The sequence below is a fragment of the Wyeomyia smithii genome, chromosome 1 (genome assembly GCF_029784165.1).
Source record: "Wyeomyia smithii strain HCP4-BCI-WySm-NY-G18 chromosome 1, ASM2978416v1, whole genome shotgun sequence".
Lineage (NCBI taxonomy): Eukaryota > Metazoa > Arthropoda > Insecta > Diptera > Culicidae > Wyeomyia > Wyeomyia smithii.
In genome coordinates, this window is record NC_073694.1 from 10,125,564 (window position 1) to 10,139,798 (window position 14,235).

Consider the following 14,235-nt stretch of genomic DNA (forward strand, 5'->3'; position numbering starts at 1 on the left):
CCGGTGCCAAATCCAGAGTATATCGTCATAACACTCGCAAGATACTTTAGAGCAGCGGTTCTCTACCAGGGGTACGCGTACCCCCTCCAGGGGGTACGCGAGTAAAACATCAGTAATGGCGGACAAAGCAAATTACACAATGTTTGAGATAAAATGTTCAAAAATATATTTTTTGTTGTTGAGTTGGAGGGTACTACTAACTTTATTACAGATTGATTCAGTTGTTTTCAAAAATTACCATATGAAAAATCATTTGAAAAAAATTCGGGGTGCAATTAATTTGTAGAATATCGCAAATGGGTACGCAGACAAAAAAAGGTTGAGAATCGCTGCTTTAGAGAGCCCTTTCTGAATACTGAGTTTGCCGAAGAAGCGTGTAAGCGTTCGGTCAAATTAGTGTTTTGTATAGAATACACTTGATGAAGAGACTCAGGTGATGCGACCGTGGAGCCCATAGAGGGGACGACTTCCCTCGATAATACGCCTCCTAATCTTACGGGTGGTATTGTTGTTCTCAGTTACCAGAAAGCCGAAGAACCCAAACTCGTCCGATATACTGGTCTGCCACCGTTTCAAATTGTCTACCGACAATATCCACGTCATCCACCAAGCAAATAAATTTGCCTAACTTATTGTGCCCCGCACCTGTAAAACCCCGCTTGTTTCATAACACCCTGCAGCGCGACGTTAAATTTCAGACAGGAAGCCCCCCTGTGGGACTCGAAAAAGTCCGATGTTCCACCAGAAATCCTCACACAACACGTAGTCTTAACCAGTCTTTGTCAGCTTCCCCGGAAGGCCACTTTCGTCGACGAAAAAGGTAGTGTGTAGCGACTTTAAGCTCGCGGCACTTTTGGACGATCTACCGCAATGTTAAGATTTGGTCAGTCCTTTTATGAAGCCGGCCAGGTAATTTCCTACAGATCTGTTGGCTAATAGTGACAGACGTTGGAAGATGATCGCTCGATAGCTCCTTCTGTTTGGTTTGTCGCCCAGATCTCGACGAATAGCTGGGCCAATTTGTTGGGGCCCATTTTTATAAATTCCGCTCTGAAGCCGTCTTTTTCGGCCGATTTGTTGTTCTTGAGCTGCCCGATCGTATTCTTAACTTCGCTTATTGTTGGGAGTGGCACATCTTCGTCGCCCATCCTCCTCTCCTGTTGTGGTCTCCTACTTGCACGCCATTCATGTGTTCAACGTAGTGCTGCTTCAACTTTTCGATCACCTTTGTCAAAATGCCTCCCATCTTATTCCTACACATTTCAGCTCGTGGGACAAAGCCTCTGCGGGATGCGTTGAATTTTTGGTAGCATTTTCGTATTTAGTGTGTGCGGTGCAGGCGGGCTGGTAAACGACTGGATAATCCGTACCATCGGTGCCAAGGGCACTTACAGGAATAAAATAGACCCCACACGTGGTTCTTAGACTCTTATCTTCCTATCCCGACCTCCACGCCGTGCCAGCTGGGATACGAGCAACCAAGGGAAGATCGGGTAACCAACCCCGGTGGGAACTTGGTGGTATACTGACAGGGAAGGAGGGCTCTTTTGAGTTTCCAAGCGTCTGTCTGCCATATTAGGAGTGGCTCATAACGGCGTCTGTACTTCAGGTTAGGGGCGGCCAATCACCGTCCTCGTGCCAACGTGGGACTCTAAACATTGTTGCGCACGATGGTCCTCCGGCGAGACAGGGGGCTAGTTAGCAGGCCCACCACAAGCCGCGACCGTAAAACACTCACAAGTAATGAACGAGGAACAAAGAAATTCGGACTGGAACAATCGGCACAGACTCATGTGAAGAAAACGGAAATTGGAAACTGGGGCGTGGAACTGCCGATCTTTAATTTCCAGGGGAGTCCTCGAGTGCTCTCCGAAGTATTGAAATACCGCAGATTCGACGTCGTAGAGCTGCAGGAGGTGTGCTGGAAGGGCTCAATGGTACGTACGTTCCGGGATGGTCATGCCTTCTACCAGAGCTGCGGATGCGGAAACGGGTGATTGGGTGGTGGCCAATCAATCCTCGAATGTGCAGGTTGAGAATCAAGGGCCGTTTCTTCAACATCTGCATCATAAACGTGCACAGCCCTCACCCTGGAAGTACCGAAGACGACAAGGATGAATTTTACGCGCAGTTGAGATCAAGATCGTCATCGGGGATTTCAACGCTCAGGTCGGCCAGGAGGAGGAATACAAACCGGTGATTGGAGGGTTCAGCGCGCACCAACTGACCAACGGAATGGCGCTAAGACTCATCGGCTGTGCCACCTTCAAGAACATGACCGTGCGTAGTACCTGCTTCCAGCACAACCTTCTACTCAAGTACACCTGGAGGTCACCAAATCAGACGGAAACACAAATTGACCACGTTCTGATTGATTGTCGGCACTTCTCAGACATCATCGACGTCAGATCCTAACGTCGCTAACGTCGAATTGGACCACTACCTGGTGATGGTTAAGATGCGTTCAAAACTCTCCGTTGTTAACAACATCCGGTACCGACGCCCACTCCGGTTAGATCTCGCACGACTGAAGCAGTCTAACGTCGCCGAAATTCGCATTCGCTCGAAGCTGCGCTGCCGGAAGAGGACCAGCTGGAGAATAATGCTGGGACTTTTAACCGGATATACTCGAGATCCGGTTACCCGAAGCTCGGATCACGGATGGGTAAACGAATACTATCCGGATACTCGAATATCCGAATACGGATCATCGAATAGTCGGATATTCGGGTATCCGGATATTTATCATCCGGATATCCGTAATTTTTTTCTGTCTTTTGAAACCCCGTCAAATAAAACGTAACACGAAAAATGGCTTTTTTCACAATCTCCCATCCCCTCGTAAGTAATTATTTACATAATTCTCTTTAAACTATGTTTGGATACAAAATCCGGATATCCGACTATCCGAAAATCCGGATGTCCTGTCGGATAATATTCGTATATCCATTTGATCCGGATTTTGGATATTTGTCGGATATCCGGATATTTTAATCCGGATAGTCCCAGCACTACTGGAGAAAGGTCCTCTCAAGGACGGTTGGAAAACAATTAAAACAGCCATCAACAGCGTAGCGGAGAACGTCATCGGGCATGTGGGACGATTCCAACGGTAGGAGTGGTTCGACGACGAATGTAGGAGGGTGATTGAGGAAGAGAATGTCGCGGGGGCGGCTACAAAGTGCTTTCCCAAATCAGTTTCCGCCGCCTCTCGCCCCTAGCCAACAGATTTGTAAGAAATTATCAGGCCGGCTTCGTGGAAGGACGGTCTACGACGGACCAAATCTTCACCATACGGCAAATCCTCAAGAAATGCCGTGAATACAGAACCCCCACGCACCACCTATTCATCCACTTTAAAGCCGCGTGTGACACTATCGACCGAAAAGAGCTATGGAAGGTCTTGGACGAAAACGGCTTTCCGAGGAAGCTGTCAAGACTGATAAAGGTGGATGGGACGCAGTGCTGTGTGCGGATTTCAGGTGAATTGTCGGGTCCATTTGAATCCCGCAGGTGGTTTCGACAGGGTAATGATCTCTCCTGCCTGCTGTTCAACATTGCGCTACAGGGTGTAATGAATCGAGCGGACATCAACTCGCGGGGTACGTTTTTCAACAAATCCAGTCAATTCGTTTGCTTTGCTGATAACATGGATATTGTTGGCAGAACAACAGCGGTGGTGGTAGAACAGTACACCAGACTAAGCTGGAAGCAGCAAGGATTGGGTTGCAGATAAATACGTCTAAAACGAAGTATATGCTAGCCGGCGGAACCGAAGCCGACCGACAACGACTAGACAGTAGCATTACAATCGACGGAGATGAGTTCGAGGTAGTCGATGAGTTTGTCTATCTTGGCTCACTGGTTACTGAGGACAATGATACTAGCCGAGAGATCCGGAGGCGTATTATCAGCGGAAGTCGTGCCTACTATTGGCTCCACAAGCAATTGCGGTCGAACAGACTGAGCCCCCGTACGAAATGTAACCTGTACAAAACGCTGATAAGACCTGTTGTTCTCTACGGGTATGAAACATGGACAATGCTCGAGGAGGACCTGCGAGTGCTCGGAGTTTTCGAACGACGGGTACTAAGGACGATCTTTGGCGGCGTGCAGGAGGACGGAATATGGAGGCGCGCGCAACTGTATTCAGAAGAAATGCTGGGCAACTACCCTGCGAAGATGGTGTTTGCCTCGAATCCGGTAGGAAGAAGACGACCAGGAGCGCAGCGAGCAAGATGGGTGAAGCGAGATCTGGCAGAGAGCATACGGTGTCCCAGGGATTGGAGAGCGGCAGCGACAAATTTTGTAAATCAGGTCAAATCTCTTTGGGCTGTAAACAGCAACTGCCAAAAACCTCAATCTGCGTTTAAATAATGCACCACAACTGCACAGCAGATGTTCCGATGTCTCGATTTCACTTTTTTTACAAAAACGACAGATATCATCCTGAACCCGGCCAATGTTCTTTAAATAATATCTACTCGGACAATGCCCCGTTACTAGGCCGACATATGTACAAAGAGCTCTTTTGCTGAAAAAAAAAATCCGGTCTCGTAATCTTGATCGCTTCGATCACCATTAGATCTTTCCAGCAGTTGCAATTTAGAAACTGCAGAGCTTAGCTACTCCTGATTCCATTGTATCGCACAACACTAATATAAGGACACCTTATTTCCAATTACAAATTAAACTATTTTTTTTTCCTTTTTTTAATTTATTTTCTCTTTATTTTTTATATTTATTTATTTATGCTGATTAGCAGTTTCGCAAAATATGCCTCAGTTTTATTGTTTTTTTTTTAAATTGTTATTATTGATTTGGCTGTAACTTTGCATAGACGTTTCTATAGGCAAAAGATGCCATTATGTGCTTACTTACCTCACCAAACAGTCCCAAGCCGTGGTGTGACCTTTGCTGTACGTAAGAGTCGTCTCAATTCCACTCGATCCATGGCTTCAGTTTGCCAGCTCTGCAGTCTGCGTAGGGTCCGCAGATCGTCTTCCACCTGATCGATCCACTTTGCCCGCTGTGCAGCTCTCCATCTCGTCCCTGACGGATTGGTTTCAAGAACCATCTTTACCGGGCTGTCGTCCGACATCCTTACAATATGTCCAACCCACCGCAACCTGCCTATATTAGCGGTGTGGACGATAGATGGCTCCCCAAGTAGCTCCTGCCGTTCGTGGTTCATTCGCCTTCTCCACACTCCATTATCCTTAACCACTGCTATGCGGCTCAGCAGCTACTATTCCAAGCAGTCACGGAGTCGCTGTCGGACATCGCCATCGTTTGGCGGCCGTATGGACGACGAGCAAGTTCAGGAGGTTTTGAACGGAGTGTTCAGTTGTTATGTTCCGCCACGTTGGTCTACCGAAAGGTTCACTCAGATGGTCGACCAGTTATTCATGAAGCTAACGGGCCGTTGGTGATGGCGGGGCGGGTGATTTCAACGCTTGCGCTGTTGAGTGGGGAAGTCACTTTACGGACCAGAGGCTTGCGACGCCACCATGCCTAGGACCCGCAACCTAGAAATGGGAAGATAGCGGACCTGCGCAGTGCTTGCCTACGTGCATGACGGAGGATGCAGCGTGCGCGAACTGACGAACAGAGGACTGAGTGCCGCGCAGCATTCGGTTCTGCATGATCGGCGCTAAAGAGTGCGATTAAGGCAAGCAAGAAGGCCTGCTTCGACAGGCTATGCGCGAGTGCCAATACGAACCCGTGGGGTAACGCCTATAGGATCGTAATGGCCAAGATCAAAGACGAGCTGGCGCCTGCAGAGCGATCACCAGCGATACTGGAGCGTATTTTCGGGGGACTCTTTCTACGCCACGAGCCTAGTCCTTGGCCTCCGGCAGTTGAGTCTCACGTCGTTTCAGTATCCCAGACACAGACCAGGGATGGTCGGCCAACCTGCTGAACATCCAATCCGTTAGCGACGACTGCCGTGTCGAGATTGAGGGAGAGGTTATGGTTACGAATGAGGAACTCATCGTAATCGCAAACTCCTTAAAGGTGAGCAAGGCACCACCATTACTTCCAGAACCGAGTACTTGTTTACAACACGGAAGAGGGTCAGCAGTTCGTCCCAATTACCGCAGGAGTTCCGCAAGGTTCTATCCTGGGACCGGTGTTGTGGAATGTCATCTATGACGGGGTGTTGAAACTTAAGTTCCCTGTAGAGGTTGTGATCGTCGGCTTTGCAGGCTAATGGCTATTGCAACATTATCTCACATGTTGTCGAATAGCTCAGCGGAGTTGTATAGGAAAATCAAATTTTTTGATAAAAATAGATAGCATATAGTGAAAGTAAGTACTAGAAAGTTAGAATAATATAAAAAATGGTAACTAAGAGCAGTTTTTGCGGTAGATAAAATTTCACTACTACTACCACTACAGCGCCACCTCTTAGCATTGGATACTTTTTCGGGTGTCCCATTGCAACAACAATAAAATAACCAACGTGTAAAACCTTTAAAATCGACGAGATTAATTTTTGTTGTTGAAATTTTAGTGCAAAAAGTTCAATCGTAGCTTAAGTGCTCGAAATTTGATTTGGGAATCAAAATATCCCATCGAAATAGAAGATCAACGTAAGCAGCGTAAATAGCTCTCATACGTTGTTGTTTACATGACAACCGACATAGCGACGACGCTAATTCGAATTGAATTTGTTGGGTACCGCTCGAATTTCAATATTAAAGCAATCTGATGAGGTTTATAATTTTATGAAAGCTAATATTTTAAATTATCCAAAAAAAATAATTTTTGATTTGATTTTGATTGTGATGTTGTTTACTTTCGCAATCAAAACCTCGGTGCAAGTGTTGAAAAATTTTGCAAAAAAATATATTGCTGAAACGAAAACTGCGTATCGTTTGATCGTTCGTTGATCACATTTAAAAAAGCTCAAACAAAAATCTCAACAATCTCCGAAGGAGAGAAACGGTTATCGTTGTCACTCGTCCTCTTCCAGGCACAATCACCGCCGCCGCTACCAAGAAAAGGCAGAGAAACGGGACGAAAGCTGATATTTTATGTGTCAACACAATGGCCTTTTTAGTGGAAATTCATTGATCGTTAAGATAATTTATTTACGTGTGTGTGCAATGCGTTTGCCCGCCCGTTTTGTCGCGCCGCTTGCCGTCCTGCCGTTCGTTTCCATTGATGAGCGTCTTCCCCGGTGTTCGTTTGTTGGAAGATTCTTTTTCTGTTTTTTTTTTGATTTCGTGCGCTAACGAAACGATGCCCAGGTAGACTGGCAGGCTATTGTTGTGCATATCGCACGAACATCAAGATCATCCATCTCCGCCTGACGAGGCTTCGAATTCCTAATTTAGGTGTCATTCCCGGGAACACGATCTCCCATAAACCGGGGTCTTAACGAGAATAAAACGAAGCAAGGTTCGAAAAATTGTCATTCATTTCGGATCGGTACCTGTTGGATGCAGCGAACAAAGCAAGCCGCAGCAGATGACGAAGACGTGGCGAGCAATCAAAGCAGCCCAAGAAGTAGTCGACATCGAGGCTGGCAGCGCTGGCAAGCGCCTACTTGCATTCCACAAATTTCACAGCCCTGTTCTCTCTTTCTCTCTCTCTCTCTCTCTCTCTCTCTCTCTCTCTCTTGCCCTCATTGTGAATGGCTTTTCGGAGAACTAATAAAATCATAACAATTATAAAAATGTTTTATTCCGGTCGTTTGCTGGCATATTGTCTATTTTCCCTGCCGTGTCGTGCCGGGCCGGGTCCGAAGCTGGCCAGCAGTAGCAAGCAGCATCACTGGGCTGCCCTGGAGGTAAACGGGAAGGTGTGAAACAATGGGTTGTAAAACAATATAGGTGCAGGTTTTGTGCGTCGTCTTCCGTTTAGCCTTCTGGCCGAGCTTATTTCCGCCATTGTTACCGCCTGCTGTGATTAAGTTCTCCTTCTACACCGGCATTACAGCCGGGCTTCGGAAAGGTGAGATGATTTCCATCCCGGCAGGGATCAGCTGGACAGTTAGATAGGATGTAGGGAGAGAGAGGAAGAGCGAGGGAATTGCCTAATTCGATGTGCAACCCGAGCGGTCGCGAAGCAGGCTGCGAAAAGAACACTCAGCACACCAACGACTCAGTAATCACAGAATTCCGATCTTTTTAACGAGATAAATTCCAGCGTCGTTTCAAGTTCAAAAGAAGTGAGAAGAACGATTGAGACCCAATGAAAGGAGTCCCACCATGCCACAGTTGCCGGTCCGTCCTGTCCGTCCGTCGCAAAGCTCCAATCGCCCGGTGCCGATCGCGTCCAAGAAGCGACCGAGGGACAGAACGAAACTGAAAAAAATAAAGATGAGGAGTCGAATAATAAATGAGCCAAGCAGGCGCTGGCGTTTTGTGTGGCACATTAATTCCGTTTAACACTTTTCTTCTTCCTTCACTCGCCGAATCTGCCGCAACTTCAGTTCGGCCTTTCCCCTGTGCCGTCCATCAACGACCGCTCGGCGCGGTCCAAATAGGCATTCAATTCCTGCGGCATTCACATCATCATCCGCCGTGGTGCAGCAAGCCGGCGAAAAGAAGAGGAAATCTCTTCAATATCTGGGCGCACAAAAGGAGCCAAGCGAGGTGAGAAATAAAGAATGAACCACAAGCATTTTTTTTTCTTCAGAATAACAGAAAAAAACTTATTGAAAAATCGACGACCAAACTCACGGGTTGAATAGGGATCGGAATTCCCGGAAATTCTCAACCTTCTGTCGTATATATTTATATATACATATTCTGGAGGCCAGACGCGGCAGTGGCCGCTGCCAATGCGCTAATCAGAACGGTGGAATCTACGGGAATAAATCACACCCGGCCGAACTTAATCCACATATTTACAGGCTTTCGAAATTGGATCGCATTGCCGACGTCGGCGACGAGTTTTGGCATAAATAAACCGCGGCTTCCCTGGAAATGAAGTGTTGCGTAGTTTTAATAATTAAATTATACAATTTGATAACCGTCTTTTATGATTAAAATGTTGAAAATGTCAAAACTGTTGAAATTCAGAGAAGCGGAATTGAAGAAATATAGTTTTCTATTTTGAATCCCGAAAAGTTATCTGAAAGACTCATTAATATGGAATTCCGCAATAGAGACATCAAATGAAGACCACCAATGAAGATCTCGATTACTGCTAGAATCACGAACTCTAAGAAAAAAAAAACAACAATGACGACTGAGAATTTCGTACTTGGCCTGTTGCTATGGCATTACAGGAATGCATTGCCTATGAATGGACAATCCATACATATATTTTTCGAAGCCAGCCGAAAAAAAAACAGAATCTCTCACCTCCAAATGCCTTTGAGCGCGGCCAAGTCGCGCGGTTCGTCCCGAACAATAAACCAATAGTATCTAGTTTCACTTCAAGCGAACTTCAAGATCTCGCCAATAAATCAGCCCATTATAGAAATATAAAAAACCTGGTGAGGAATAATAATTTTTCCCACTTGCAACCGAAGAGCCTCCCTTGGTTGAAGAACGGCGCTTCCAGCCGCACCAACATCAACTGACCAATCGAAATTCGGCTGAGCGCGATTCGTTGTAGCCAGAGACCCTCCCTCTTTGCTTCTTCTTCTTCTTCTCCTTCTTGTGAGTGCCCATTAGCATCGTTACCGGCCGCCGTCGGCCAGGTCGATGCCTGACGGACGCGTGGGTGGGAATCGTGCCGAGAGCTCCGTTGCAGCAGCGGAGAAAAACTGCAAGATTTATGTTAACTAAATATTAAAATAATTATTCGCAAAATGCCATCCGCCGCGTGGTCCGACACGTACAACGCGTACGACGACGACACCTCCTGATCTGGAACGGAGAAATCACAAAAGATACCGACGGCCGGCGGCAAACCGGTGACCGGCTGTAAGATTATCTCCTTCCCAGTGGCGCCAAGATCACCACCGCGATCGGGGACGGGCAGCTCGCGTTACAGACTGTCGTTCCTCTTTTCTTCTTCTTCCTCTTAGGACCTCATGGGTCCGAGGATCACTGCCTGTCGGAGTCTTCAACACAACACAGTGCCCGTCAACTACGGGACCGGTTATTCGAAGCCCCCTCGAAACAAATGGTTGCCAGTCGCCGTCTTTTTCTTTTTCTCTGGAAGGGCGAATCAGGAAACCAAATGGACCAAATGAACCACAGAAGGATGATTTAAATTACTAATGCCTAATGCTAGATCAAGATAAAAAAGAGGACGTTCGAAGTTGTGGGACATTTGAGGAAATCTCTCATGATAAGTTTGAACCGTGTAAAGATCAACAGCTAATATTAACGATTTCTACGTTTAAATATTGGTTACAAAAAAGTACTTATCCCCAAGACAATCAAAATTAGAAGATTGACAAACCGACACTTCTTAACTTTAAATCCGATTGGAATGACGCCGAAAACAACTACTCGATAAAAAGGTAAAAATTTTCACGTTAAAAAGAACTCTAGTATGTAAATACCAATAAATTCATTTAATTTGTAGTGAAGTGTAGTGTAGGTTTAAGTTTATTTGCTTCTTGTGATCGACAGTTTTCGGCGGAGTAAATAAATTAAACTACATTTGCCAGTTTGTCCGTACGTTTCGAGTTACTACTGGCTTCACTCATCATCAGCGGACTCTAAAATTAACTTTATTTAATATACATTCAGAACAAAAACACAAAATTCAAACATACAAACTTTACGACTTACTGTACACACCACAACTACTGTTTTGTTTTCGTTTATCTAATTTTCTTCCTTTTCCTGTTTTTAGTTTGCAAATTATAGGGTTGTATGCAGCTTTGAAAATTATAGAGTCTTTTTGTTTGTTAACAACGTTATCATCTCCTCTAACTTTGCAATCTTTGCTTTATAACATTTTTTACAAAGAAAACAGGATAATTATTTTTATTCATTATGTTTTTGACAACTTCTAAAGCTTTCTGTCTTAGGTCAGCATCGGTTAGTTTTAGAGCTCTATCTACTACAGCTATCACTGTGTTTTTCTTGTGACAGAAAGGGCTGTCCGATTTGAAGTCCAGATACCTACCGTCTGGATCTTTGGGGAACCATTCAGTCGATATCTTTCCATCGCTTTTTCGTAGGATAGTGTCTAAAAACTTCAGCTTCCCTTCTGCTTCCATTTCGATTGTTGATTGATGAATCTAGGCGGTTTTTAAAATCGCATAGCGAAATCATCGTAACGAAAGCTGATAAAGGCAAAACGATTGCAGTCATGGATCGAGATGAGTACGACAGTAAAATGGAATCATTGATCAATGACGAAAAAACGTATGAACGATTGATAAGAGATCCCACAGCTGTTACTCTGAAGAGGATCAACTTAAAGATTGACGAGTGGTACGATAAAGGCTTCATAGATAAATCGCAAAAGATGAAACTGGAGCTGTTCAATTGCAACCCACCTCGTGTATACGGTTTACCAAAGACCCACAAGGATGGAAGACCATTGAGGATAATTGTGTCGACCATTGGAACAGCGACCTATAAAATGGCAAAGTACCTGTCAAATGTTTTAAACAATGTCGTGGGAAAAACGCCGCACCATATAGTGAACTGTTTTCAGTTTGTGAATGATGTACGCAAACAAGAGTTACATTCGGATGCAATACTTTTCTCCCTGGATGTAGTATCGCTGTTTACAAATGTACCAGTTGACTTCGCGATAGAATCTGTTGACCGTCGTTGGGATGAAATAGAAAATTATACCTCTATCGAAAAATGTTCGTTTTTGGAAATGTTGAAAAATGTATTGGAATCCACTTTCTTCCAATACAACAACAGTTTTTATAAACAGAAGTTTGGAATTCCAATGGGATCACCTTTGTCTCCTGTGGTAGCGAACATCGTTTTGGAGCGAATTGAAAGTGCGGCTCTAGAAGAACTGCAAGCACGAGGTATAAAACCGGATTTCTTAAGGCGCTACGTGGATGACTGCTTGATGGGTGCTAAACGCGAAAACACAGATGAAATTCTTGCAGTGTTCAATAGTTTTCACCCTAGACTGCAGTTCACAATCGAAATGGAAGCAGAAGGGAAGCTGAAGTTTTTAGACACTATCCTACGAAAAAGCGATGGAAAGATATCGACTGAATGGTTCCCCAAAGATCCAGACGGTAGGTATCTGGACTTCAAATCGGACAGCCCTTTCTGTCACAAGAAAAACACAGTGATAGCTGTAGTAGATAGAGCTCTAAAACTAACCGATGCTGACCTAAGACAGAAAGCTTTAGAAGTTGTCAAAAACATAATGAATAAAAATAATTATCCTGTTTTCTTTGTAAAAAATGTTATAAAGCAAAGATTGCATAAAATGTACAACAGTCTGGAAAACCAAATGTAATTAAGAATGAACGCTTTGTCACTATACCGTACATAACAGGCTTAGGAGAAAAACTAGCTAGGTACCTAAAACAATTTGGGATTGATGTTGCTTATAGGCCACTTGACAAAATTAAAAACATATTGTTCACAAAAACTAAAGACAAAATTCCAAAAGACAAAAACACAAACGTGGTATATGAGATTAACTGTGGTCAATGTAACAAATCATATATCGGAGGAACGAGCCAGTTTTTGTATAAGAGATTGGAACAACACTAATTTAATATTAAGACGAAAAACATCGGAGGCACAGGCTTAGCCCAACATACTTTAGAAACAGGGCATAAGTTTGATTTCGACAAAACTAAAATTAAAGAAAAGGTATCTAAGCACAATACAAGACTAATAACTGAAACATTTCATATTAAAGTTAGAGGAGATGATAACGTTGTTAACAAACAAAAAGACTCTATAATTTTCAAAGCTGCATACAACCCTATAATTTGCAAACTAAAAACAGGAAAAGGAAGAAAATTAGATAAACGAAAACAAAACAGTAGTTGTGGTGTGTACAGTAAGTCGTAAAGTTTGTATGTTTGAATTTTGTGTTTTTGTTCTGAATGTATATTAAATAAAGTTAATTTTAGAGTCCGCTGATGATGAGTGAAAGCCAGTAGTAACTCGAAACGTACGGACAAACTGGCAAATGAAGTTTAATTAACTTACTCCGCCGAAAACTGTCGATCACAAGAAGCAATCAAATAGATGCGGCGATAACCACGATAAAACACGTTTAAGTTTATTGGTTACACCTTGCTAATCGTTTGGTCTAGGAAAGAAAAAGAAGCGTTCAATGAGGTAATTTCAGAGCGTACTTTGATGGCTTTGATACACGCAGCTACAGGCTTAAATTGCTGTCATGTAAAATGTGTACCTGCCTTCGTTGTTAGCAGATATTTTCTGTCTGATGCTCACTAGGGTTGTGTATCAATTAATGAATCTGTTAAAACTTAATGCTGCAGCAACGACCTTAGCCTAATTTTCTCAAGCTCCATAAAAGATACATTAGGGCGGAACTGTGTAGAAGTCATAAGCTTCGAGTTCTCGACTTCGAATTTTGAAGAGGCCCAAGACTCGGAAATAGTTAATACATCACCGATGAAAACATATTCTCAGGTTTGTTTACCTATTTTCACCGACGTTCGCTTGAAGAAGTGGTTGCACTGGGAACTAGCATGGCTGAGTCCCCGGATCAGTCAAGAAAGTTTCATGAACATCCGAACACGATGTCAATGCTATCGCAGACCAGCGAAAAATAATTTCACGGTACAAAGTTAGATTTAACGAGAGATTTCGTAAGCAAACGGAACGTTATCCAATATCGAATACGTTTTACATGTTACAGTTGTGGAAAACGTGGACGAACATATACAGAGTAGTGCTGAGTGTTCTACCAAACACAGTAAGTGTGTCAACTGTGGAAAGCTAGGCCATTGAGCCAAGCGCGGTTATTCTCGTGAACAGGTTCAAAAACGTCGTCAGGAACCACACCCAGGTGAACCAAAACCGAAGCGAATTCGTGCTGTCACTGAAGAAAGCGAAAAGCAGAAAAGGGAAAGATTACATTTTCTACGTGATGGGACGGAATGTGTTTAACTCCAAGGTCGGGGGTGTGGAGATTCCCATGAATATTGATTCTGGTGCGGACGCAAATATTCTCACTAGAAGTGTTTGGGAACAGATGAAAGATGAGGGTGTGGAAATACTGGAAATGTCTACAGACTCTGACTGCAGCCTGATTGCCTACGCAACAACAATTCCGCTGAAGATATGTGGCATGTTCAGTGCCACGATCGAAGCGGGTTCAAACAAAACAAAGGCTAAAATCTACGTG